Genomic DNA, 21,707 nt, shown 5'->3' with positions numbered 1-21,707 from the left:
TAGCTGGGTAGTGCTGGAGCAAGGCAGGACTGTAGCACGTTGCACTGGAGAAGTTGGAAGTGTTGCTAGAGGCGCTACAAGAGAGCTTGTGGGAAAGCGTGGTGCCGTGGTGAGGAGTGGGAGTCATCTGGAGGGGCAGGAGGAAGCCGCCTTGCCCTGCTGAAGGGGACAGTGGTGGCAATGCAGCAGGGGCAGCTGCAGGGATCTCCCGGGGCCATTCAGCAGGGGAAAAGCAGGAGCACCCCACTGCTCTGCCTGGCCGGCCACAATGCTGGGGAAACCCTCCAGCCCTGCCAGTGCTGGGGCTGTGCCGGAGCAAACACCCCACAGCAGCTACGCTGCTGCAGCGTGACAGCTTGGTCCCCTACCCAGTCCGGGTGTCCTCCCAGCTGAGCCAGTGCTGCCCGGTGGGCTCCCAGCCCTCCTCCAGTCGGGTGCCCTCTGCATTCTTGCAGCAAGCCCACCACCCTGTGTGGCTGCTGCCAGGCAGGCCACCCCGCCGGGGGTCTATCTGCTGTTTGCCATCCATGGGGAGCAGGCTAGCTCGCATCCTGCACACAGGGGAGTAACCCCATCACGAGTGGTTTGGGACTGGGATGCCCCCCAGGATCGGGATCCCTCCTTCCCCTTTCCCTTTGCATAGGTGCCCTGAAATCCTGCTGCAAACCCCGCCTGCTCTCACGGGGAGTGCTACGTACCCTCACTGCTCATTTGTAATTGGAAAGACATATGCTTGCCTGTACCACGCTGAATGAAGCATGAGGACCTGTCAGGGTCTGCATAAGCACCCTCCTGCTTATTTTGCTGGCTTGCGGGGTGCCAGGGGATGGATGCAGAATGAGGATCTGGGAAGGATGCAGAATAAGAGGCTGCTGAGTGGAGAGCTCATTTCTGATCACTGGGGAATTTCATGCTCCATCGGTACCACAACTTCGTGCACAGATGAAATATTATGCGGAGCAAGAACCCCTTCATCATATAAATCAAGCCGAGGAAGCATGAACAAAGCCCTTTCTGTACTCCTTCCCAACAGCCCCGCTGCTTCACAGAGTGAATGCCACAAACTAAACTTCGTGACTGAAACCTTTTCCTAAGAAAAGATGAATTTCATGCTTTTCTCAAGCTGGCTGCGGCCTCACTTGTGGGACTGTCAGCGAGCTAACCTTTCCCTGTTAATCTGTCCTCAATAACGGTTCAACAAAGCAAAAGCGCTCTTGGATTTAAAACCGAGAACGCATTAAACGGCAGAGTATAAACCACCTTTCTGCAGAGGGAGTGAACAACCAGCGCTGATAATGATATTGAAAGTGGGGATTAAGCAGCAGAGCGCTGAGGGAGCCAGCATATGGCAGCCTATTGACCTGTCCCATATGCACTGGCTATTGTTTCCTCCCCACTGTACTGCCACAGCCCACTCCCTTCCCCCCGCCCCTCGCCCCCCTCCTTGCTCGCTTTTTGTTGCAGTAGGAGGGCTGGGGATGGGATCAGCTAAAACTTGACATTTACACATGAATTGTGCAACGGTGTGGCGCAGAGAGTCAGGGTGACCTGGGCCACTAAGCAGCGTCTTGGTGATTAGGCTCGGCAGAAAAAAAGACCAGCAAGAGCTATTGGAGAAGTTGCTCTGGGTGCGCGGTGGAGAGGGCTGTACAGCAGCAAACCCTGACTCCGTGCTTTCTTGGGCAGGGTGGGGTGGGGTAGAAGCTGATTTAACTGCTGAAACGCTATTTTTTGGCATGGTTGACAGAGGTTGTAGGGAATGAATTTCCAGACTTGCAGACTTTTTCGCTGATCAAGAGAATACAGAAATTGTCACCCTCCAAAATAAGCAGAGCTTCTGGTATGGGCTCATCCACAGCTGGGGAGATGCTACCAGGGAGCAGCCATGGGTGTTTCTTCAGCTCCTGGTTGAATGGTGAGGGATTCAATCCAAACCCTGATCGTGCTCACACAGGAGAAAGCTTTGGTTGCAAAGCCTGAGCCAGATCTTCACCTGGGACCCACTGACCTGGCGGGGCTCATGTGGAGCTGTCAGGTCTGGTGCACTGTGAGAAGTCACTTGGCTGAGTCCTGCCCCACCTGCCCTGGCCAGGGCATTGCCACAGTGCCATGTGGTCCTGGTGTCCTGGCCTGGGCTCGACCACAGGGTCTAGTCCAGTTCCTCCTCCGCCCTTCCAAAGTGTGCAGCACTCCCTGCTCCTCCCCACAGCTCACACCCATCACCAGTAACCTGCACAGAGCGGGCTGCGGTGCGGGGAGATGCACCAGTCGCCTGGCAGTGCTGGGGGCTGCTCCAGGCGTGGGCTGGACCTGCAGATGGCTCAGATGCCCCCACAGATGCATCGCCGGGGCTCCCCAGCAGCCACCAAGCAGCAGGACTTGAGGTGACAACGTCAGAGCAACAAACCCAAACACAGGGGAAACCCAAGGGCAGGCACCACCTTTCCTCGGTTGTTTGCTCTTACTCAGCTGACTGATATGAAGAGACCTCATGGGCAGAACTGGATCCCACATAATCCTCTGTGAAAAAGATATTCATGTGTCCTGCTGCTTGCAGACGTTCCTGGCAGCTTTCACAACACAGGACCACCAAAGGACTCCCAAACTAATTAAAATGATACAGCTATTTTTAAATCCTACAAGCCATTAATCCCAAACATGTTTCTTAGCCAGAACTGTACATATTTATTTGATTTCTATCTAAACCCATAAACTAAGCCTCATTCATTGACAAGATTTCAAACTTCTCGAGCCAAGCTTGAGCTACAAGGCCTTTTAAGAGCTTTTGGATCATGGTTTTTATTCCTCACAGAGCCACCTTTGCCTGCACATTTCAGGCAGCCCTGCATCCCATACTGAGAGCCCCACTTTCTCTTCTGTGCACGCACAGCAGTAAAGCTGATACTGTTCCAAGTACAAGGGCACACACATCAAGGAAAGAAAAGGTGCTTTTCCTATCGTAAGATAATATTAGTCATCATGACCTGAATTATTCTATGAGTCAATGGATATTAGGAAAAACTTCTTCACTATGCTTTTGGCCAAGCACAGGAGCAGGCTGCCAGGGTGGCTGGGCAATCTCCATCCTTGGAAATATTCAGAACCCAACTGGACATTGCCCCGAGCAACCTCGTCTCATTGGCCCTCCCTGCTCTGAGCAGTTTCATCAGCTGCAAGCTGGCTCCCATGCTGGCAAAGGCTTCTTTCCCCCTGGAGACAGAGGGCAGAAGGGATGGCACTTGCTTGCACGGCGCAGAAACATCCTCGCATGTGCTGCACAAGCTCCGCTGAGGAGCAGCATGTGCTGGCTTGGCTGAGCACCGCACTTACGGTGTCACACAGCTTAAGTCAGAGCTTGTGTGTGTCTCTCCTGCTCTGAGCGTGCCAGAGATTTGCCAGCAGTATATGGTGTGGACACAGCTTTCCTTGCTGGGGTCAATCAAAATGCAACATGGGAACAGAAACAAGATGGGATTTTCTTAGTGCATTCCTGATCAAACTGGCTCAGAAAATTTTGGAGGGAGCAAGAAGTATTTAACCATCACCCCCCTGCTTTCTATTCTGTCTGCTTCCAAACTGTCCTCTCCTTCCGAGTCACACACTATGGCCTCTTAAACCATAATCCCCCACTTTCACTGCCTAACCTGTTTTTCCACCCCTCATTTTCCAAACAGAAATCACACCTGATTAAATCCAAATGGAAGCCCCCAGCCTCCAGCCCACACTGTGGCAGAGTGAGCCTGCCTGCGATGCCCCATGCCGTGTGGTGCTGGCGGTGGTGTTTCGGTACCACTGAGGCTCAGCAGCACTGATGCCACGGGAAGGGAGGCTGCTGCACTGCTCAGGAGCAGAGGCTGCGGCCGGGGGGAGCAATGAGCAGAGGAGGAAACCGAGAATGAGGAAACCTGATAAAACCAGTAGGTAAGAGACTTGAGACTTCAAGGAAAAGCAGCTACAAACTATAGCCAGTGAGGCAGCCTCCTTGAAAACCTGGGAGTGAAAACATGGTAAAGGCTGCTCAGGCTCCCCCAGTGCCACGCTTGCCAGCGGGGGTGAGCGCAGGGAGCAAAGCCTCTGTGTGATTTATCTATTACACACTGAATTAAGCCGAAGGCCAGCACGTCCTGTGAGCGGCGAGGACCTGTCAGCGGCTGAATGGGAGCATTGTGCATCAGCTGCTGCTGTCAGAAACACGGTCTGCAGTCAGCAACCGTCTGCAGAAGCTCTTTTCTGACGAGGCGCGCTTTAATTGCTCGCTCACTTGCTGGCATCAACGCAGACGCTTGTACCTTTGTGCTCCCCTTGCAGGGAAGGCTTTCCACCAGGGTCTGTGCCGCAGGATGCAGGGGAGGAAAGAGCACCTCTTAATGGGAAAGAGGCAAGATCCCAACGGCAGAACAAGAGGGAGTAGGGCAGAGCTGACTTGCCCACCCTACGTGGCCTTAGAGAGTGAATGTGAAAGCAAGAAAACCAAACCTGTGTTACAAATCCCTGACTTAGATCAACCCAGGCCCTTGGAGGGGTCACACAAAGGTTTGGTAAACATCTGATCCCTTTTTCCTTTAGAAACAGGTGGGCTGGAGTTGTCACATTTCTTCAGTTTTTGAATACTGGGACAGCAGATGTACATGCTCAAGCCTCCAAATCAATATACTGGAGGTGGGCTTGATGAGTAGAAACTCCATGATTTTTCCCTTCTTTCATCCCAGGTTTTACATGGTCTTAATCCAGCTGATTCATGTCAAGCCTGATGTACACCAAGAGGAGGATGAGAAGAACCAGGTCCTTGGGGACTCTTTGCCCGTGTCCCCTCTGTAGCTAACTGACTTGATGCAACAGGCTGCACTCAAAGGGAAGAGCCCTGCCTGGGAGAAGAGATTAGTGGGGTGCCTTTATTCTGGCTGTAGCTCCTCTGAAGTAACAGGAGTCACACCACTGATCGATTTGGACCAGGGTTTTTACTTGACCATCATTAGAAAGGCAGGTTACTCAGGTCTGAGACACTGCACTGAGACACAAAGACACTGCATCCTTTGTAATGCAAACGAGTGTTCTGCTTCAATAGGCTTCAGAGAATGATGGACAAAAAAACATTGTACAGAGATGTCTGTGGCTTCACTCTTATTCTTCTGTGATGTGTAACTTCAAAAGAAGGCATTTTAATTTGACAGATGGACATTTAATCATAAATAATAATGTATACTGCTTCTTAAGTCACAAGCACATGGCGCCTCTGCACCTGTAGCCACTCTCCCTTACAAAAGAAGCCTTCCCTCTTCCAGATCATCCAGCCCATTTTATTTTCCATCTCCCCACAAAACCGGCCTTCCCTTCCAGACTGGTTCTCCCAGCAGAGCCCTGCAAATGCCTGTCACTGCCTCTGTGATGGGCTTCAGGATGGTGGGAGAAGGTCCTATCAGTGTGGGGTCCACTTCAGCAGCTTTGAAACTGCCTGAAAACTGTGAACACATCTTGCTTCCTAGTTGCTACAGATGGAGCAGGAGGTGTTACTTTGAGTGTTAGGTGGATGAATTGGTTGCTGTCCCGACTGAAAAGGCTTGTTGTGGGTGAAAATACCATGACCTTCAGGCTATGGCTGGTTTTAGCCTGTTTCCCTTAGAAAACAAGGCTTATAGGATCAGGTTTTGTGAATTCATCTGGCACTATCTGCTGCCAATAACTTTTCAACTCATTGGCCAGATTCAACCATTTGGACAGGATGGTGGAGGTCTAAAAGCTGTTGTTTTTCTCCCAGGTTGTGAAAATAAACTATGAAGCAATGGAAAAAAATCTTGCCAGCGCTCCCCCAGGTGAAAGGTTGATAAACTCAGCTATAATAGACATCAGATAACTGTGCTAGGAAGCATGGAGAGGATGAGAGGCTGTGAAGCAGACACTGCGATTGCTCCCTGAACCATGCCAAATACCTTCCCTTCTGACTCGCCTCTGCAAGAAATAATTTGCAAAATATTTCATCTCTTCCCACCACAGGCCAAAAACTAGCGGCTAGGTTTTTAAACCCATGCTGCCTAAAAAGTGTGCCAGAAACAGCACCCCAGGAGCCACTGGGTGCTGAGCAGTCTGGAGGGTTCATCCCATGAGGGGAGCGGAGCTCCCCTGAAACTCCTGGGCTGGGCAGCACGCAGCAGCTGGCCGGCCAGTGCCCCACCGTGCTCGTCACAGCCCCCCTGTGATACAGGCTCTGTTGGAGAAAACAGTACAGGGACGCTTTAAAGGAACTGCAGGATTTGGCTTGTTCCAAAGTCTTGGAGAGATTTCTTTTCCCTTTGGGGCACGTGCCAGCTGTTGCACAGGGAAAGCCCCAGTTCTCCCCTCACCCCACCAGTCCAGCTGGCCAGAAACCTGTTCCTGTACTGAGGAAGGGCAAACATGCCGTGATGCCAAACACGGGGAGCTGCAGCGTGGCCGTTTCCCTCAGCTCTGCTCAATGCCCCAGCAAAGGAGGTAACTCCGTTTCCCTCTTCGTCGAAGCCTTTATTCCATCTCATGCCTCTGCCACCTTTGCAGGACGTGTGGGTCAGCAGGCACCCTCTCTGGCAGCAGCACTGGGACACTGGTGGGGATGCAGGCACCTCAGCACTGGCCTTGTACACTTGATGGAAACAGGGAACACAAAACTCCTCGGTGCTCTGTCCCTCCTTTCCAGCACACTCTCCACTGGTTTCTGTTAGTAAAAACTAGAAGGCAGTGTATTTTCACCTATATTCATGAAAAGTTTAAACAGAGCATCACTACCAGCCCCTGGGCTGGAAAATGGCATGTCTGGTGTGCAGAGACCACAAGCCAGTGTTTGCTCACCTGCCTATGGCTGTCTGCTGCCTCTTGTCTTGCATTTTAATAATGAGGCTCCCTGGGGCAGGGACAACCTTCTTAGGCTGTGCTCAGCACAATGGAGCCGTGCTCGGGATTAAGTGTTACGACAATAATAAAGAATACAGTGATGATACATTCAGTTGATGCAGACATGGCAAACAGAAGAATGGAACTAAGACACGGACTAAGGTCTGTGTGGCAGTATTAGGAAAAAAGAGGGTTATTTTATATCAAGATCTGCCCAGACTTGTACACATGGGCTCTATCCTGCTCCTGTCCTTCCCTTCAGAAGTCACTTAGCTTCACAGGAGTTTCCACAGATGGACAACATGCACTTTATAAGGTTGAATTGACAGCCCAGTGGTGAGGCAGTGACATTCAGAGAAATTTCAGCTGCAGACTGGGAATGATGTGTAAGGCCAGCTCCAGCCTAGAGCTGAGATTCATTTTGGAAGGCACTGAAAACCACAGGATTTGTGCTTGCAAGAAGCGTTGCTTCTGGTTTTAAAGGATTTAATTCAAGTCTGGGTCATGTTTTCTAGGCAGTCTGGAGATATTCCAGGGGATTCAGCCTGTGATATTAGAGCTCCCTTAATACTGGGGGTATGTGTCCAACAGACAGGAAGCACTCTGTAACGTGTCGGGTCTGTGTTTAGAAATAGGCTGAGGAGATTTAGAAAGTTCGTGGATTTGCCTGCCTTTGAAGTCAAATCAGCTTGAGCCAAAAAACTTTGGATGCTAGCTGGAAAGCCATTCCAGAGCTTTGTATTACTGTCATGGGTTTAAGGAAAGCCCAGGAACAGCTCCTCCTCAATGCGACAGGCTGCTTCAGGCAGGCTTTGTCTCCAAGAAGGTCCTAGCCAGGCACCCACATGTCTGTAACTGTAGGAAAGATTTGGATTTGCCTCCTGATGGAGATCCATTTCAACAGGGTTTGACAACCCCTGTAAACTCTGTTCCTGGGCTGAGCCCCGCAGCACTGGTTCTGCTCCCTCCCCTGCTGCAGCCCCAAGGGTGAAAGCACCTTTTTACCTGTTCCTCTCAGAGGTGGGGACAGCACATTCACAGCAGGGATGGCAACTTGGTGATAAATGATATGCTGGATGGAGCACCACTCCTCTGAGCGCGGTGCTTCAGCAGCTGTATACAAGCCCAGGTGCGGGGCTGGCGGGGGGACACGCCGTGGGGCTCTGCAGGAGGAGGAGCAGTGGGGGCTCAGGAGAAAGCCAGCCCATGGGGATGGGGCTGCAGATGTGGTTTTGACACCTCTTTGTGGTCTTCTGAATTGAGCTCTTCCACAAGAGGAAAGACACCTACTGCAGATGGGATTGCCCTGGACAGGAGCAAAGGACCACACGAAGCTTCCCTGCCTGTACGTGCTGTAGCACACATGTCTTCCACCATGTGGTGACACCACCATCCTCCAGGTCACCAGCAAGGACAAGGTCTTGCAGTAGTGCCCTTGCACAGCCAGGCCATGCCCCTGGGGGCCACTTACATCCTTTCAGCCCCTCTGGACTGGGCAGAAAGAGGAGCTTCTTCATCTCCCTTTGCATGTGGCACCAACATCGAATTATGTTGCTCCAAACTCAGACTCTCACCTTAAGGGTGGTAGAGCGGAGCAGCAGGAGCAACACAGGAGCAGGAGGGGAAGAGGCACCCACCAACAGTGCAGCACACAATGTGGCCCTCATCATCCAGCTCCCTCTCATCTCCCTTTCTCCTTTTCTCTCTCATGCACACACAAAGAGGTTAATATTTGGTTTAAAATAAAGCAGAGTAATTTAAAACACACACTTTTCAGGCAAAGCAGTGTTCAGTGTAAACAAAGCATTAAACTGAAAAGATCCATATGCACTCGTTATCAGTTATTGCATTTTTTTTAAAGGAAATCTAATACATTCAAAATAAACCCATAGCATGAAACAAAATAAACTATGGTCTTGGTTAGTTTGGTTTGATTTTTTAATTTAATGAGGAAAAGAGCTCTGTGATAAAGTAATCCTTTCAGAGAGAAAGGCCTGGGCAACAGTGAACGCGTCAGCCACATGTCGATGGAAGATTAAAGTCTAACAAGAGTCTCTTTCCCACAGTTTTTGGAGCATTGCAATATTTCTGTGCTTTGGATAGGTCAGGACATCCTTCTGGACAGAGACCCCTGAGCCCGTGCAGCTCTCTGCAGAGAAGCAGACAAGCCCAAGTGCGTCTTTACCCCCTGACAAGTCCATCAGCTCCCAACACTGAGCAGTCAAGGAAATCTGGTAAAAACTGCCCACACTATGCCCCTGGAAGGAGATCCAGACTTTGAGGTTTTGATAGAACAAAATTTTGTGGGGAGCTTTACGAAGGATTGTTTCTCATCTAAAAAGTTCCTTAATGCTGTGGCTGGTACCAGCACGTTACCCGCATCCCTTTTATCCACTGCCACAACCTACTAAGGAGAGGAGAGGGTTAATTATACATATAGATTAGTTATCAGCCCTAGATAAATCAGAAAATTTTCCACTTCTCTTTTTTTAATGACCTTGTCTTCCATTCAGTGTTAGCTCAGCTATCTTATGACCTGATGTGAAGCCCCCCAGTTCAGCCTGAGGAAGAGCAGCCCCACTACAGAGTAACCCGGTGCTGGGCCAGGTCACCTGCGCTGCAGCTGGAGCAGCTGAATCCTGGGCTCCTCAGCCCCTGCTGCTGGCAATGCACCCAGCAGGATGCCTGGCAGCACTGACAGGGACAGCCTGCTGGCAGGTCGCATTGCTGCTCAATATGTCAGAGCTGCCAACGTGGGGCACGTTGGCTGTACAGCAGAAACCAACGGGGGCACAAAGGGGAAAAGCACAGTGGGATGTAACAAGGTGTAGAGCGGCAGTTCTGGGCTCTCCAGGGTGGGACGTACCTATCCCAGAGGTAATCTACTGATGGTCAAAGAACCACTTCTAACCCATTGCTCTGCAGCTCGTGTGTGTGTTGGACAGCAGGCAGAGGAGAGCCCCTTTAGGCCCAGCAGTGCTGGCCTGGCATCCAAATGCAACTCCCAATATTTGACTTATGGATCTGAATTGAGTGTGCACACTTGCAAAAAGTGCAGGCTGAGAAATCTCTGCAGATACTAACTTGCTCTAATCAGCACTAATTTTTACACTCTAATGAGAGGCCGAGGACTGACTGGCAAACCACAAGGTTCAGACCCAATTCTCCCCTGCCCTGAAGCTCAGCTATACTCCTGCTTGGCTCAGACTCTTGCATAGGTGATACATATACAGGGTGAAAGAAAAGAGGTCCTCTGCTCTGTGAGTAACCACAGAAGGCTGAGGGCACAGTCTGGTGCTGCTCTGCTAGAACGGGCCACTTCTGTCTGAGTATTTGCAACGTGATGCAATTCAGGAAGCAACAGGCATGTAGAGGATATAGATATGGATACAGGTATGGATACAGATACAGACACAGGCACAGATACAGAGGCAGTTCTGATGCAGTAAGAACCAAAACAACCAACATGGTGGGAAGGCTCTGAGAGACAGGAGTCAGGACGGGGTAGATTTTTAACCCAGATCAGCAATCCATCACATCACATCACATCACATCACATCACATCACATCACATCACATCACATCACATCACATCACATCACATGAGCCTTTAAATCTTTCTCTTTAATTTTATGAGTATGCAGTCAGAGCCAGCTGTGACAACTGTGGCTGAGCCTCTGGGAACATGGCTTTCTTTTGAACAAAAAACAATCTGTGTTTGGCAAAAAGTGGGAGCAATGAGGAAGAATGAAAGCAGGGAAGCAGAAGATTTCAATATTGTCACAGAGTTAAATGTTTTGATTTCTCAGGAGCAGCCTTTTAATGTGACTGCTTTTTAAGTGTTATTATCTCTACTGTAACATGTTATTAACTAAAAAGCCAAAATTGACTCAAAATGCTTCAGTCAAACTAGAATCTTTTTTGGTGTCTTTCATGGAGAACTGTGGGGATTTTTTGATTAGTTTTGTTTGGGTTTTTTTTTTTTTGCCTCTCATTCCTATCTGGAACTAAAAAAAATGATGAAGTTCTGATCCCAAGGTGAGGTGAAGCATTGCTCCCTTTTGCAACAACCTGCGAATGATGCCATACTCCGGGATGTCTGCTTTGCTGCCATTTGTATTTTACGAGCTGGCTTACAACACCTCCAGCCTGCCCATGGAGCCCTGCAAGCCTCTGGAGCCAGGAGAGCAGTAACTGTCGGTAGCAGAGGATGTCCCATTCTGATGGTCTGGTGGAGGTTAGTAGGAAGGGTAAGCGAGTCCGCCCTGGGCTGAGAGCCAGGGCAAGGGAATCCTGTTCCTGCCTTCACATGGGCAGCTGCCCACCTCTCTGTGCCTGCTTTTGCCTGCCTGTGGAGGCAGCAATGACACTCTCTTTCCATGATCAAGTGCTTCTGGAGGCACAGGTGAAGGGCTACAGAATAACCCAGTGAGGTAAGTTTTTTCACCACCTCCAGGCGCCAGTGCTGTAACAGTGCTGCAAAAACCAGCAGGAAAAGTGGGGGCCTCTGGTTTAATATCTGGGGTGGAGGTTTGCACCTGCCTTCACCTCATATGATGCCCAGTTTTGAAGAGCAGAAGCCTGGCGCAAGTGGGCAAAGCTCCTGCTTCTGCTGCCTGGGAACTGTGTGCGAACGCAAGGAGGGAGTGGAAACACAGACTCCCACCCCCTGTAATAAATAAGTGAGAGAAGAGGGTAATTTCCTCTTGCCCTGGTGAGCATCGGGGCTGTCTGGCCCTGCAACATCTGCATGTTCTTACAGCTCAAGGAAATGTATAATCCCATCCTGAAAGAAAGTGGTTTCTTACAGAAAACCCAAAGATCCCCACCCTGGATTCTGCAGGCCGCTGAAATGGTTGTCCCAACAGATGCTAGCAATTAGACATGGAGAGGAGGCCTGCCAAGGTGGGGGCCAAGGGCCGCGGGGGCTGCCCTGGTACTGTGGAGTACATGGACCATGGAGGCAGATGCACTGGAGGGCACTGGGTTAGACCCAGAGGCAGCTGAGCATGGGGCTGGGGGAGGCAGGATGAAACTGCTTCTCCAACACCCTGGAGAGAAATCTGGAGAAGTGCCCAACCAAGATCCCCAGTTCTCCTCCTCCTCCTGAGCCACATTGCCTTCTGGAAAGGGGTAGTAACAGGGATGCAGGTGGAGCAATAACGGCTAGAAACCCTGCATGCCCAGGGCATGAGCATCCCACGCCGGTGAGAGCATCCCCTCTCTGTCAGGTGCCCTCACTTGCAGTGGCTGGGACCTGGGAACCCCGCAAGACCCAAACGCGGGGCTCTGCCCCAGCCTTCTGCCTTGTCTCCCTTTTTGGAGGATGAAGGGGGAAAGAGGAGAGGCTGAGCCTCATGGATTCATGGCTTCAGGCTTTTCTGCCACAACCGGGCGTTCCTTATGTCCTTTGATGACTCCAGAAACCTTGGCTTTTTGAAAATAATAAAAGCAAAGAAAGGCATCGTTTGTTGGGCAGAGGAAGTATGTCCTGGCTCGCATCCCTGGTGCAGTATGTCCAGCTCCTCCGCGGGCACCAGGAGCACCCGCAGGCAGGGCATGCCAGAGCTGGTGCCACGAGGGTCTGCCAGCAGCTGCAAGCTGAACTCACAACAGTGGCGGTCCCCTGCCTTCCCTCTGCTGGGTCACCTCGCTTCTGCCTGGCTGGCAATTTAAAAAAGCTATTAAAGGAATGAATGTAGATTAAGTCCTTCCCTAGTCAATGGTTTCAAGAATACCAGGAGGGGACTGAAAGACTCACAGTCAGGCTGTGGCAGGGTAACGTTGCCCGATCTCATTGTCCCTCCTGGGAGGCAGCTCGCCCCATCCCAGGCAGAATTTCACTGGGAAAAGGCAGGAATTGCAGTCAGTCTACGAAGGTCACCAGGGACCTCATTATTGTTAATTACTTTAAATGGAAGATGTTTGATACTCTGGTGGTGGGGAAAAGACACCGAGAGAAAGGGAAAGAAATACAATAAACCTCAAAATCTCCTGGGATTGATGCACATTTCCCAGCAGGGCTATTTGAAGGGGTCTCACCTGGAAACCCCCTTTTGGCCCCTTGGCTGGGGGAAAGGTGAACCCACCGCCTCCCAGGCTCACTCAGCTCCTGCCAGCTCTGCAGTGCTGGCAAACCTCACACCTCCTCGCTTCCCTTGCACTCTTGTCTGAGAGAGACAGATATCACAGCCCAGGCTTGGTCACTACATCATGGGAAAACTTGCTTTTCCTGACTTGGTTGCAAATTCTGAACAAAGGAGGGCACTTTCGGAGGGAAATGCTTCTATTCTCCTTCACTTACAGCAGGTATTCCCCATCTCCTCTGCCATTTGCAATTAGTCACACCAAAGCCCTGGAGAAGAATATGCCTGAAGGTGTGCTTGGGGGTGGGGGGGATGCAGGCATGGTGACTCTAAAGCATCCCGCCATCTCCCACTTCAGTGAATGGGAACCTGCCCCTTTTTATGGACCCATTTGCAGATGCTAAGTGTATTAGCATAGCCCCCGCAGGACATTTGTCATCTACAGGAATATTAAATGTCTTGGAGAGTGCAGAAAATTAATGGGCATGAGTTAGGTATTTGATATATAATTTGCATGGATTCTGCAAGAATTAATTAAGCTTTAGCTAATGGATAAGTTAAAACTCTAAAGTTAAAGGGAGTTAGCTGTACACTTCATTCCCACCAAGAGCATGAGAATCCCTGAAAACTAACTTGGAAGATTAGCGTGGAATATTCCTCCCCCCCACAGGCACTAAGCTTGTGGGGGCCTCCCAAAGGGTGACATTGCAGCAGGGTTTGGGACTGGGAAACGCAAGCTGAAAAATACAGGTGATGATGGTTCCCAAGGATCTGAGCTGAAGGGATGCTCGTGACAGGCAGAGGTGACATGGGTTTAACTGAGGCTCCTCCATGAAACAAAGGCACCGGTCTGCATTACAAACCTGCCCCTAATGGCAGGAGAGAAGGAACCAATTTCAGCCTATTAACATTTGTTTAATGAAAGATGGTAACCAGGTAGGCCCACTTTAAAAAGTAGTTCAAGGCACCTTCTGATTCACACGCATTATTCCTCTACAAATCAGCTGCCAGAACTGTGCTTTGTGCGTCATAACTGGAGGTGTCTCATGGATTTCTAAAAGCCTGCTCCCTGGAAAGGGACAACTGTGAGATGCAAACAAAAAGTCTGGCTGCAGAGCTGTCAGAAAGATCCCGTACAAGATAGTTTTTAAGAATTAATGCTGTAGGACAGTATACCTTTGCATCACCTATTTAAAATACTGATACTGCACTGAGTTACAGGCAGTGACAGGCAAAAGCTGTCAGGAAGCATCTTGTTGCGATCTCTGATGGGAGCAGAGAAACTCAGGTTAGTTTCAGATGCCAGCTGAAAAAGAGAGGTGTAAGTGAGAAATAGAGGCTTGTGCTAGGACCTTAATTCAATAGGCCCAGTTTTTATGTTTGGGTTTTTTTTAATCACATCTACAGTTACTTTTCTTTCAGACCTCCAGTAAGTACATTCTGACACTGATACAATGCAATCTGGTGTTAAAAACATTAAGACAGTGCTGAACCAATTTGCAGGCTGTAAGTTTTGTTACTATACAAAAAGAGATCTATGACTATCTGGGAGGTAGAAAAACGTAATTATTATAACCTTCCAAAACTTAAATACAACTTTATCTTTGACTTTTTTTGAAGGGTTGTTTGTATCTAGAAAGAAGACAGTTGTTTCTGAAGGAAGTTTACTTCTGAAGGGTGATGCAGGATCGTAACTGAACTTGCTTGGCTGCTTGTGGGAGCTCCTGGCACATGGGAGTATAAAGCAGCTCTGGAAGACTGTAACTGACAGCTGTAAAATGATTGCTTTTGAGAATAACCAGATAAAGTCAGTGAGCCACCTACCTGTGCTATCTTGTTTCTGTACTACCCACCCATTTTCTTCCCTCTCATTATGTGTTCCTTAAAAAACAAGGCCAAGAAATTCTCCCGGAAAGAGTGCATTGTAATAAGATGTAGCTTTTGCCCATTCTAGCACTTGGAAATTGTGTTATGATTTATTACGTGTGGTTTGGCAAATCTGCTTTTGCAAGCTGCAGGCAATTGTCTGTAGAAATCATGCTTGCTCTGAACACAACGAGCACAGAGGCCTCTGATGGGCTCCTTGGAGACCACCGTGAATGGAGCCAATAAAACAGAAAGCCAAAGGAAACATTTGTGTTACAGTCCAGGAGGAACCAGACCTCGGTTTTATCAGTCTCCCCAGTCTTCTGTGATGGAAACCTTCTCTAAATGTGCTCATCATTAAGTTAAGGTAAACACACTCTGCATCCCCAGTCCAGAAAATGCAAACTGTACGCTGGCACTTCTACATCCCTGGACTGTCAGCGTCCCTGATACAAGACTCAGCCTCTTCTCCAGGGGAGAGGAAAGCTGATGCTGGGTGCACAGCGGCTCATGCTGCACATGCTGGAGCAGTGCCTGGGAGGGCAGTGAGTCAGTGTCCCTCACATTAACATCATGGGGTTTTGTACAGCTGGGGTCCAGGGGACCTGAAGATCCTTGTGTAGTGAACTCTGCAAAACCAGTCCATGGTCCCAGCCTGGTCACGTACAGCAGACGTTCATGGGCCCTACAACCATCCTCACTCCTGGCACCATTTCTGCCTGCCCATTGAGGCTGGACCAGCAGAGGCAACAGCCCTGGGTGGGAGCTCAGGAAACACGTGCGATGCTTTTTGATCTGCTGCCTCCCTGGAAATTATTGGAGAACTTATGTGCAGGGTGGCCCACGTGCGCCAGCAAGCCAAGCGTGAGCAAACCCCAGGCACCCACATTAGAAATGCTGTGGCTGGATAGGTTTTCCCAAGCTCCAGCCAGCCCCAGAGAGCAGGACCTGCCAGAGCACAGCATATTTATGGAAGAGTAAAATTCCTCTCCCTGCAGGTCAAGGCCCATGCAACATTCAAATCCCACTGAAGTGTATCCTGATCAAAGACCCCGGGACAGTATTTCAGCTCACCGTGGGTAGATGCACTGAGAAAAGCCATGCAACAAGTCTCATACTGAGATGCCCATTGCTGCTGATGCTGACAGAGGAATCTGTCCTTGATCCTACCGAGCTCCAGGGCGATTACTGCTGTGGGTGCAGTTGCTCACGTGCATAAGCATGTGTGGGAACAAGGCCTTTGGCTGCTGCCACTTAGCAGAGTTTTTCTCACAGCCTTGACTAGGGTTTTACTCCTAAATCTCCTTAATGACTCCAAGGCACTCCCACATTCATTCCCTGTTTAACAGGGCTAAGCAGAGCAATAAAGAAGGGACGAGGAAGCCACAAATGCAAGAGGCATAACAAGGTCCTCCAAGCACTAAACTACAGTCTTTAGTAACAGCAATAACTTTTTCTGCTGGTGTATTTGCTGCCCTCACAGTTAAAGGTTATGGTTGTACTTCTTGGCTAAGAAATGTCTGGATTTTCTTTCTAACTCTGCACTGTTATGTACTGCAGGTTTGCAGCACGGTGTTCAGCTTTTGGTCACCAGCCCCTTCAGTGCAGCCACAGGGAAGGCTGTCAGCTCACAGATGAGGTTCCTTGTTTGTAGCATCTTGATTTTTGAGGAAAGTTATAATGCAGAGTCCTTCTAGAAGAGCCTTACTGTTGCGGGGAGGAGGAAAGAGCTTGCCTGTATGCTTCAAGGGAAGGACTCTGCCTCTGGATGCTTTACTACTGTTGCTGCTGGTGCCTTGTGCCTGGATGCAAAATTCAGCAGGAGTCCTCAATATCTGACCAGCCTGAGAACACCTGGATCCTGTATGAAAGATTTAGGGATTTACCCTGGTGGTCATTTCCCAGTGGGGTTGTGACCTTATGGAGGAGCTGCACAGCTGGCTGCTTTCCCAGAGCAGCCAGCATCACCCTGCCTGAAAGCCTCTGTCCCAGGAATGACGTTTCTGCCGTGATGCTGCTTGATCAGCAGACACACACCTCCCTTCCTCAGCCAAGCCCATGCAGCCAGCAACCCTCCATGCAGCACACACCAGACAAAGTTGGTCTTTCCTATGGAGCACTGCGGTGTTTACTCCCCATGTAAGGCTCCCTCCAGAAACCCAGTTGCCCCAGTACCAAAGCACCTTACCACCTGTCCTCTGCCAGATCCAAGCGGCCCTGGGAGGTACGGAAGCATCACGAGCATTTCACAAACTTTGTCACCTGTCACTCCGCAGGACCTGTGCTTCGGCAACTTGGCACGAGGTCTGGCACACAAAGTCTGGACACAGAATGGCATACACGTGCTGGGGCAGAGCCAGCAGCTGAATGTGAGTCTCATCAGCCCCTGTGAAGTGCTTTAAATGCTAGTTCATCCTTAGCATTGTCATTCCCTGGCAGTGTCTGGGTGTTTGACGTTACCGGTGGCACTTAACAAGGAGCTCTGCCTTGTTATGTGGGCAGGAAAATCAAGAGGAGAGATGATGCTGAAAGTGTGCAGCAGTCTCCACTTGAGTGTCCATCTGCATCACTACCGACGCAGACCACCACTGCAAGCAAAAGGTCTTCACGACAAGTCCAAAAAAAAACCAAATCTACCAGAAATCACTTATAAGCAGGCCAACGAGCCTCCCGAAAAGTCAGAAAAAGACTACAAAAATGTTATCTGAAACACACAGGCACATCTGATCTCTCTTTTCCAGAAAGTCCATCTGCATGTGAATAACTTTACCTGCAGAAGTGGAACTATTGCTGCGCTTGCATATTCTGCAGATGCAGCCCCCGGTGCGGCTATCTGACGTGTGGATCGTGTGGGGGGAGGAGGAAGCTGCTTGCACGCCCCCGGCAATCTGTCATCCCCAGGTTCAGGCTGTGCTGAGCAAGTGCCAGCACCACGCACCATTTAATTAACCTTTCTACAAGTTGTAAGATGAGCCATCTCCGTTCACCGTGAGATCTATTTTCAACACTACGCGGTGGCAAATAGAAAATAGATACCGCAATTTAACAGGAAAGGGAGCATAATAGGGGCAATACAGCTCCATTAGGGAAATTGGTTTAGCGCAATGTAGCATTCTGATTTTTTTACAGTCTCCTCTAGCAAATTCATTCTGTTTATCATATGTCAGGGTTCCTGAAAAACACTGGTGTCATATTCGTTTCTCTCTAGCACACGTGTGAAATGCACCCCAGGCCCGTGAAGCAGAACTGCAGTGTCAGAGATTCGCAGATGTTTGGCCTGCGCCATATGGTGCGTTAGGCACCATTCCCCGCAGAGCGGCTTCTGGCGCTGAAAGTCAATGTTTTTCCCACACATGGGAAAACCAAACAGAATGGCTATAAAAGGGAATAAGGAAGAACAAAACAACAGCCAACAAATCAAAGAAAACTGGCCTGAAAAACCTGCCCAGAAAGGGAGCAAGTGGACGTAGCTAACATTGTGCACACTGGTGTAAAAAGCTGGCTGCACCCTTTTCAGTGTATACTGTGAATTTAAGGCATGGATGAAGAGTGCATTAGTCAATACACTAAGCTGTATCGCAGCCATACATACTATTGTCAGCTTGTACTCCAGCATTCAGGCACTTAATACAGAGGGCTCTGGAGAAATGACTTTTTATAACCATGTTTTGTCAAAGGGATGGAATATTGTCAGCACAGCTTGCAAGTGTCATTACTGGAAAATGTAGAGTATTTCTACAGCACCCTTCACTTAAACCCATCCACTGCAGTAAGAATTAATTCACTTTAAATTGACAAAAAAAAAATAAAACCAGAAAACAAATGGATTAAAGTAATATAAGACTTCCCAAGTCTTCAGCCTATGTGACCTAACAGTCTGTCAATCATATAGACATGTTCAAAAGGATCTAAGGCACTAATGTCAATAAGACATCTATGGTAAATCCTGTTTGACCTTTCTGGGGGCAATGCACCTCGCTCCCAGCTACAGCTGTGCAAGTCTTCCCCAGGAGACATATCCAGCCTCACTTTGCCCATCGCTTTGGGCCATGCTCTAACAGCTTTTCATAAATGTATTCCTGCTGTAGAAATAGCCCTTTAGGGCAGGACATAAAGAGCATCAGCTCCAGTCGGAGCTACAAGCGGAGCATAAAAAGCAGCCCATAACATCTCCTCCAGCCCTTGGGTTTGCCTTTGAGAACATGCCATCCAAAACCTGATCCAATCATAAATAAGCCCAAACTTGCTGAAGTGGAGAAATGTGGCCCGGAGCTGGAGGCACAGCCCCAAGGGAAAGCCTGTGGAGCCGCAACTGTGCCATACAACATGGGATTGCAAGGTGGAATTTTGGGGGATGGGGGGGCTAGGGTGGTAAAGCCTTTCAGACCCCAAGAAGCTTTGGACCTGACAAGATCACAGGTACTTTATGCATCTCATGCAATTGTGGCAAAATATCTAGGACTGAGGAAAAGAAAACAGTCCGGGCTGAAAGCTGTACCTGTATGTAGTAAAGGATACATACGTAAGGTTCTCCAGCCTGTGCAGATAGTAAATCCAGTGATGTTCCCTGTATACAGAGACTCTGATCACCAGATCCTTTTTCTGTGGGCACACTTTTTTCACACGGGACATCCCACAGGCTTCAGAGAGACAAGTCATTCTGATTTGAGATGGTGCCCCATTGCTGCTAGTGTGAACAAGTCAAAGGCAACAAATAATGATTCCAAGCCATCTTTTGGCCATCCCCGGCTGAAGTGAATGCCTGAATCATCTCATCTCACATTTTCACTGCTGTCAGCCCCTAGCCCTCACAGCAGAGCCAACGGAGTGACTCTGGTGCAAAAGTGGAGCGATAGCCGAGCCCCCAGGCCCCCCACGCACACGCTGTCGGAGGGAACTGGTACCAAGCTCCGCTGTGTAAACAACCAGGGCAAAGGAGAAGGAGGTGGTGGTGGTGGGGTTAAATATCTGCTCTCTTTTACGAGACCACCTACAAAATGTTGCAAAGACCCCGCAACAAAAATAATCTGCCACGATTCCAGTGTTAGGCAAAATATAAACAAGTTAAGTGCTCTGTTAAAGAGAACATCTGGGAAGTTGCAGGCTGTGCAGATGTTTTCACAAGTTGTTTTTTACAGAAAAGTAACCCTGCTAAGCTTCCTGCCTCTTCCATCTTGTCTCTCTTGACTGTGTTTATCAAGCCAAGATATAAACACATTAAAAAACCTTTAGAGGCCCGTCTTGCATTGTATTATTAATTTGGGAATGACTGAAGGTTGACAGCTGGTTTCAGTTTGACCTCTGGCTCTGTTAAAGTCACACCACACAAATAATTAACCAGTTTTATGTTGATTGGATTTTACATGCGTATTTGTATATACATACACACGGACACACATATATATGCAGTGTTTTCCCAGAAATTACCATTAGACTCAGCACCCAGATGACAGAGGGTGCACTGGGGCCCTGGGCATCCAGGAGGATGGGTGACCATTTTGGGAGTCCAGGGTGGGGAGGCAAAGGCTGGATGGATTTGCCAGAAGAGTTGCTGGATGAGGAAGATTTATTGCCTGGGGAGGTACAAGGGGTATGGTGCTTAAGGCAGCTTTTGTTTTAGCATCGGGCTCCTGCAGCATGGAAAGAATTTAGAATTTTTAGATTAAAAACTCAGTTAGAATTTTTAGAAAAGGACTTGCTTTTTCATAATTCTGTAAGAAAAAAAATCTTCCATCATTAAAATATAAGAAGTAAATCAGAAAGGCTAATTGGAAGAGCAAATAGCAAGATCACAAAACACAAACATACCTATTCCTTCAAATACATGGGAAAATAAATTTGTCCACCAGGTCACTAGGAAGCAGAGCAATTAACCAAAGTGGTAATCTTATTGCTTAATAGGTATCTGATCCCTTTACACACTGGTCTTTTCCACAGAGGGTGCTGGAGGGGCTTGCTACACTCAGCTAATAAAAATCATGCACAAGAAGAACCTGAGGTGTTGAAAGAGGAGGTGCTGAAACAAATTAATAAACTAAGTCAGTGGACCCAGATGGTAAATACTAACAAGAACTGAATGAAGTGTTGGAGACCTCAGTGACTGAGCTAACAAAAACGTGCTCCCTCACTAAAACCGGTCCGCGTCCCAGAGGAGTAGCAAGCGGCGAAGTCTGGGACCATGTCTTCGAGCCAGCATCTGCAGTTGAGGAAGGTCTGGGTCAAGTGGCTCTGCCTCAGATCTGCTAAACTGGTTGAAATCCAAATTAAAAATAAAATTTTGAGACACCCGAACAGTGGTGGTGGGTGTAGTGACGTGCAGTGGGGTCTGCTGCTGGAAGACTGAGCCTCTCTGCTCTGGTCAGCGAGCTGGCCAGCAGCACGGCACCCCAGGCTGGTGGAAACGATGGTCACAGGCAGTGTAGGGTCTCAGTGTTGTGGTCGCACTGGCCCCACTATCCCCAGCAACAGCTTGAGGGAAACCGGGAAATTACTCTTGCTGAGCCAGAGGTGTAGCCAGGACTTCAGGGCTGGTGGCTGCTTTGGGTGCAGGTTGATATCACCATGGACATGGTCACCTCCATGGTATGGTGAAGACCACAAGAAAACATGAAATTGCCTGGCAGTGACACTGGGCAGACTAAGAGGTGGGAAAAGCAAGGGAAGAATAAAAAACCACAACCGTGGAAAGCATTTGAGATGCTTTATGGTATTTCACTACTGGTGATGTAAAAGTATTACTAGAAACACTATCAAGAGGTTGCATGTAATGCTTGGGTTTTTCCATTTTTTGCTCTTTATAGTGATGCTTCAAAAACCAAGTGTCATCAGAGCATTGCTGTTGGGACTGTGTGGTGAAACCTGGGAGCTAGTGTGGAGGAAGAGCAAAGGGGCTGC

The sequence above is a fragment of the Falco rusticolus genome, chromosome 6, assembly GCF_015220075.1.
Source record: "Falco rusticolus isolate bFalRus1 chromosome 6, bFalRus1.pri, whole genome shotgun sequence".
Classification (NCBI taxonomy): Eukaryota; Metazoa; Chordata; class Aves; order Falconiformes; family Falconidae; genus Falco; species Falco rusticolus.
This window is presented reverse-complemented; position numbering follows the sequence as displayed.